Below are 6,000 nucleotides of genomic sequence, written 5' to 3'. Positions count from 1 at the left end.
TACATAAACAACAAGGAGTCTGGTGGCACCTTAAAGACTAACAGATTTATTTGGGCATAAGCTTTCGTGAGTAAAAACCTCACTTCTTCGGAAGCACAAGCTCCGCATTTGTTTCCAGACCTAATTCAAGATATTCGTTTTGATACATAAACAACAAGGAGTCTGGTGGCACCTTAAAGACTAACAGATTTATTTGGGCATAAGCTTTCGTGAGTAAAAACCTCACTTCTATGCATCCGAAGAAGTGAGGTTTTTACTCACGAAAGCTTATGCCCAAATAAATCTGTTAGTCTTTAAGGTGCCACCAGACTCCTTGTTGTTCATGAGGGTGATGTCGCTCATGATGACCTGCTTTGAATGAGGTAGGGGAATGTTAGTGTTGGGACTGCTTTACCGTTCCTTTACAGAACTGTAACCGCTGGTTTGCAGCCACGCGGTGGAGGCGGGAGAGGGTCAGCCGAAAGGGATCGTTCCCGGGGACAGCCGCGAGGGTGTGGGACAGGAGCAGACTTCCTGCTTGCCGGATTGCTGGCAGCAGGGACCGACATTGATTTCAATGTGAAATGAGGCCATTGCTAATATTAAAGTTTTAAGCTGCCACGAATCTACGGCTTACCATGTCTGCGTGCAAGAGCAATTCCGTTGTCCTGACAGGGTTCTCAAAAGTGCTCTGCAAAACCCCAGACACTGAATGCGAAGGCCGAGAATTCGACCTTGTGCTGAGTGCGCATGTGATAGGTGCTGTGCATGGTCCTGTTCACAGAGACAGACTATGTTCTTTGTTCACAACTACATTTATCTTTCTGAGGAATTCACTCCCTTTTTCCCATTCCCACAGCCCCATCTGCGACTGTCTCACAACCTAGCCTGTCATCACACTCCCAGAGGCTAGGGAGGATTAGGCATAAGAAGAAGAGGACACGGGAGGACATGTTCTCAGAGCTTATAGCCTGCTCCCGAGCCCAGGCAGCACAGCAGACCCAGTGGCGGGAGAACTTGTCCCAAATGCACCAAGCCAACATGGATCGGGAGGAGAGGTGGCGTCAGGAAGACCAGCAGGCGACTCAAACCCTGCTTGGACTACTGAGGGAGCAAACGGACACGCTCCGGCGCCTTGTGGATGTTCTGCAGGAACGGAGGCAGGAGGACAGAGCCCCGCTGCAGTCCATCTCTAACCGCCCTCCCCCGCCACCAAGTCCCATACTCCCTTCACCCAAAGTGCACAGAAGGAGAGGCGGCAGAGTCCCTGCTAACTCTCACTCCACCCCTGCAGAGAGCTCGAGCAGCAGAAGGCTCTCATTCCCCAAAGTTTGACAAGTTCTTTCCTTCCCGTCTGACACAAGCCCCCGTCCAAGTTTCACTTCCCAGTCCCATGTGTAGTTGATAATAAAAAATATGTTTCTGTTAACTACTGTTTCCATCATGTTCTTTTGGAGGGGGGGGGAAAGGGGGTTGGTAATTGGACAGGACAGTCACCTTTGGCAGGGTACATAGTCGGGGGCAGGCACAGCAGCAGGGCACATACATAGTGCAGTGATGCAGTGACTACTTACCCTGGTTAGTCTGGGAGGTTCTTTTCATGTTATGTGGTGGGGGGTGGGTTGCTCTGTGACTTTGTGTCAGGGGAGGGCAGTTAGAGATCTTAAGCGGCGGTCCTTAGGCAGGATCACAGAGCCACACAGCAGGGGATCTGTAACCGTCCCCCCCCTGCCACAAACTCACATAGACCCCCCATACACACAGTCCGTATCAGGAGGGGTGACAGGCTCCGTTGAAAGAACCATCCCACCGCAGCGGAGCCTGTCAGTCCTTGAGTTTAGAAGCTGCATTCGCGCGACTACACTACACCCGCTCCGCACCACAGTCTGCGTCCCAGTTTTAAAAAATTCCCGCGAAAACAGTATTAAAGAAAACGGTGTGCTTTAACAAAGTAGAACTATTTTTATTTTGAAACGTGTGTTGGAAGTGGGGTGAAGGCTTCTCTGTACACAAAATTAGAAAGTCACAGGTTACCCTGCTCACTCAGGAACTTTGCTTTCAAAGCCTCCCGGATGCACAGCGCTTCCCGCTGGTCTCTTCTAATCGCCCGGCTGTCTGGCTGTGAGTAATCAGCAGCCAGGCTAATTTCCTCAACCTCCCACCCCGCCATAAAGGTCTCCCCCTTGCTCTCACAGAGATTGTGGAGCACACAGCAAGCTGCTATAACAATGGGGATATTGGTTTCGCTGAGATCACAGCGAGTCAGCAAGCTTCTCCATCTCCCCTTGAGACGGCCAAAAGCACACTCCACCACCATTCTGCACTTGCTCAGCCGGTAGTTGAAGAGTTCTTTTTCAGTGTCCAGGGCACCTGTATAGGGCTTCATGAGCCAGGGCATTAGCGGGTAGGCTGGGTCCCCGAGGATGACTATAGGCATCTCCACATCCCCAACAGTTATTTTGTGGTCCGGGAAGTAAATACCTTGCTGCAGCCGTCTAAACAGACCAGAGTTCCTGAAAACACGAGCGTCATGAACCTTGCCCGGCCATCCGACATTGATGTTGGTAAAACGTCCCCTGTGGTCCACCAGTGCTTGCAGCACCATGGAAAAGTAGCCCTTTCTGTTAATGTACTGGCTGGCCTGGTGGTCCGGTGCCAGGATAGGGATGTGAGTTCCATCTATGGCCCCACCGCAGTTTGGGAATCCCATCGCTGCGAAGCCATCTATGATCGCCTCCAAGTTTCCCAGGGTCACTACCTTTGGCAGCAGTACATCAACGATTGCCTTGGCTACTTGCATCACAACAACCCCCACGGTAGATTTGCCCACCCCAAACTGGCTCGCGACTGACCGGTAGCTGTCAGGCGTTGCAAGCTTCCAGAGGGCTATGGCCACTCGCTTCTGGACAGTCAGGGCTGCTCGCATCCGGGTGTCATTGCGCTTCAGGGCAGGGGACAGCAACTCACAAAGTTCAAGGAAAGTTCCCTTCCGCATGCGGAAGTTTCGCAGCCACTGTGATTCATCCCAGACCTGCAGCACTATGCGGTCCCACCACTCAGTGCTTGTTTCCCGTGCCCAGAATCGCCGTTTCACAGCATCAACATGACCCATTGCCACCGTGATGTCCTCGGCGCTGGGTCCCCTGCTTTCTGAGAGGTCTGTGCTACTCTCAGACTTCAGGCCATCACCGCGTTGACGTAGCCTCCTCGCCTGACTTTTCTGCATCTGCCTCAGGGCAACCTGTATGATAAGCTGCGAGGCGTTGAGAGCGGCCACAACTGCAGCGATGGTTGCAGCGGGCTCCATGCTCACAGTGCTGTGGCGTCCGCGCTGTCAATGACTTGAAAAGTGCGCGAAATGATTTCCCGCCGGCGCTTTCAGGGAGGGAGGGAGGGCGGGAGTGATGGACGGATGACGACAGTTACCCAAAAGCACCCTGGCCCCTTTTTTTTTTACCCAGAAGGCATTTGCGGCTCCACCCAGAATTCCAATGGGCGGCGGGGACTCCGGGAACTGTGGGATAGCTGCCCTCAGTGCACCGCTTCCAATGTCGACGCTTTCCCCGTTAGTGTGGACTCACAAAGTCGAATTACTGTCCTTAGTGTGGACACACACGTTCGACTTTGCAATATCGATTCCAAATATTCGATTTAAGTAAAATCGAACTACTCTCGTAGTGTAGACAAGGCCTAACTGTTTTGCCACCCCAGGCAAAAAAAGAACAGAGCCACCCTGCCGTACCCACCACCCGCGAGTGCCGCCGAAATCCCCGTCCCCCCAGCACCATGCCACCCAAAGCCCCGTCCCCCAGCGCCGTGCTGCCCGAAGCCCCTCCCCCTCCAAGCACCGCCCGAAGCCCCCGCCCCCCGTCCGAGCGCCGCACCGCGCCAGCCCCTGCCCCCCTAAGATCCTGCCCCCCCGAGCACCATGCCGCCCGAAGCCCTGCCCTCCCAAGCACCACACCACCCGAAGCCCCCGCCCCTCCTCCGAGCACCGCACCGCCCGAAGCCCCCGCCCCTGCTCCGAGCACCGCACCGCCGAAAATCCAAAATAAAAATAAAATAAAATAAAAAATCGAACGCCGCCCTGCCCCACAGTGCTGCCCCAAGCACGTGCTTGGTCGGCTGGTGCCTGGAGCCGGCCCTGTCCTCTGCCATGGGTACTGGGGGAGAGCGATGTGGGTTAGGAGAGAGCACATCCTGGTAGTGCTTAGGAGGAGCCAGCTCTGAGCAGGGAGCTACCTAGACATGCCCACCAATCTCTTTGTGTTATCGCGATTGTGCAGAGTGGGACCGTGTTCTACACTGGTGATCCTGCAGTGTAAGCGTTAGTGTAGCTCTTCATGTGTGGCCCCTCCCATCAGATCTACAGTAACTCCTCGCTTAACGGTGTCGTTCTGTTCCTGAAAAATGCTACTTTAAGTGAAACGATGTTAAGCCAATCCAACTTCCCTATAATGGGGGGGTTAGGTTCCAGGGAACCTTTTCATCAGACAAAAGACATTATATACATATACAGTATAAGTTTTTAAATAATTTTAAACAAACAATTTAATACTGTATTCACCAATGATGTGTGTGAAGCTTGGTTGAGGTAGGGGCGTAGCGGGGTCTGGGGCATGGGGGCTTACCCCACTCCACCCGCCCAGCATTCCAGCCAGGGAGTGGGCAAGCCCCTGACTCCGCTCTCCAGCAGGAGCACCAGGCGGGTGGAAGGGGGCGAGCCCCCACACCCTAACCCTGCTCCCTGGCTGGAACGCCGGGCGGGCGGAGCAGGGCGAGCCAAACAACTGTATAACGGAACATTGCACGACTTTAAACAAGTATGTTCTCTAATAGATCAGCAACCTAATAACGAAACAATGTTCATCGGTATGACTTTAAGTCAGGAGTTCTGTAGTAGCTTATCAAGCCACCGACCCTGTCTTTTCTGTGCCCAGAATGGCAGCCTTGATCACCTGCCCGTACACTTCTTTCTCGGACCTCTCCACACTGACCCCACGCTGCCCACTAGACATGGGAAAAACTCATCAGCCATCAACCTGCTGTCATCTGCCTTTAAAACCCTCCTCAACACACCTCTGCCACATGGCCACCCCCCTCCAGGTTGGCACTGTGCTGGCAAGTGAGAAGCCTTCCAACTAAACTCTGCATCTCATCCTCCCCCCACCCCCTTGTCTCTTTGGCCTATCTGTGGAGTCCTGTCTGTCCCACTGAGCTCTCGGGGCAGACACTGTCTTCTTTGTTATTTGTCCATGCAGCAGGAAGCACAAGGGGCCTGATCTTTGACTGGCACTCTAGGCACCCCATAAAATCACTAGTACTAATACTAACAAGTGAAACCTGAAGCCATGTATGACCTATATTTGCGGATTTGTTACAACCTGGATACATGGGTCAAGTTCACAGAAAGACTTGTTGAGGCTCTGAAGATTTTTGGTCAAGAATGGGCACTGTTTTGAATCAATATGGGCCGGAAATCCTGTGAAATCTGTAGTTTTGTATGGCTTTGGTACTAAAGTGGGTGAACTAAGCTTTGATGGTATGTTTCAATCCACATCTCAAAGCACATCTTGGGGGCAATTAACCTACATGTATCAACACTGAGGCAGATGTTACCATGAAGCTTCAGATAGCTCAAATATTGAGTTAGACATTGCCCCATATACACAGACACGGGAGCCATCCTCACACTCATCAATGCTGCAGATTGACTGTATGGTCAATAGTGGAGTGTGAATCCTCCAATCAACCAGCTCAGACCAGGAAATATGTGTGTAGCAGCTGCCATCCAGGAATCTAGAGCCACCAAGAAAACAGAAAATCTACGAAAACGGGCAGTTTCTGTGCAATTTGAAAGGCTGGGCTTGGAGGTTAACAATGAAAAGCAGAAAAACAGATTACAATTCAGCACTGAAAAAATCAAAGAAGCACAAAACCTAATATATGAATATATGATGTGCAGTATGAGATAGATATAAAAATAGTGACAAAATATTAAGTACAAATCACATATTTAGG

At 51.9% G+C, this 6,000-nt stretch overlaps 1 protein-coding gene across 6 annotated transcripts in view; it reads left to right on the top strand.

Annotated features, from left to right (window-relative positions):
* PKNOX2 (PBX/knotted 1 homeobox 2) overlaps window positions 1-6,000 on the top strand; it is a 645,653-nt gene that overhangs the window by 216,729 nt on the left and 422,924 nt on the right. The window lies entirely within an intron of this gene.

This window comes from Trachemys scripta, chromosome 21, assembly GCF_013100865.1.
Source record: "Trachemys scripta elegans isolate TJP31775 chromosome 21, CAS_Tse_1.0, whole genome shotgun sequence".
Lineage (NCBI taxonomy): Eukaryota > Metazoa > Chordata > Testudines > Emydidae > Trachemys > Trachemys scripta.
The sequence above is the reverse complement of the archived record's forward strand: the minus strand, read 5'-3'. Positions and strand labels throughout refer to the sequence as shown.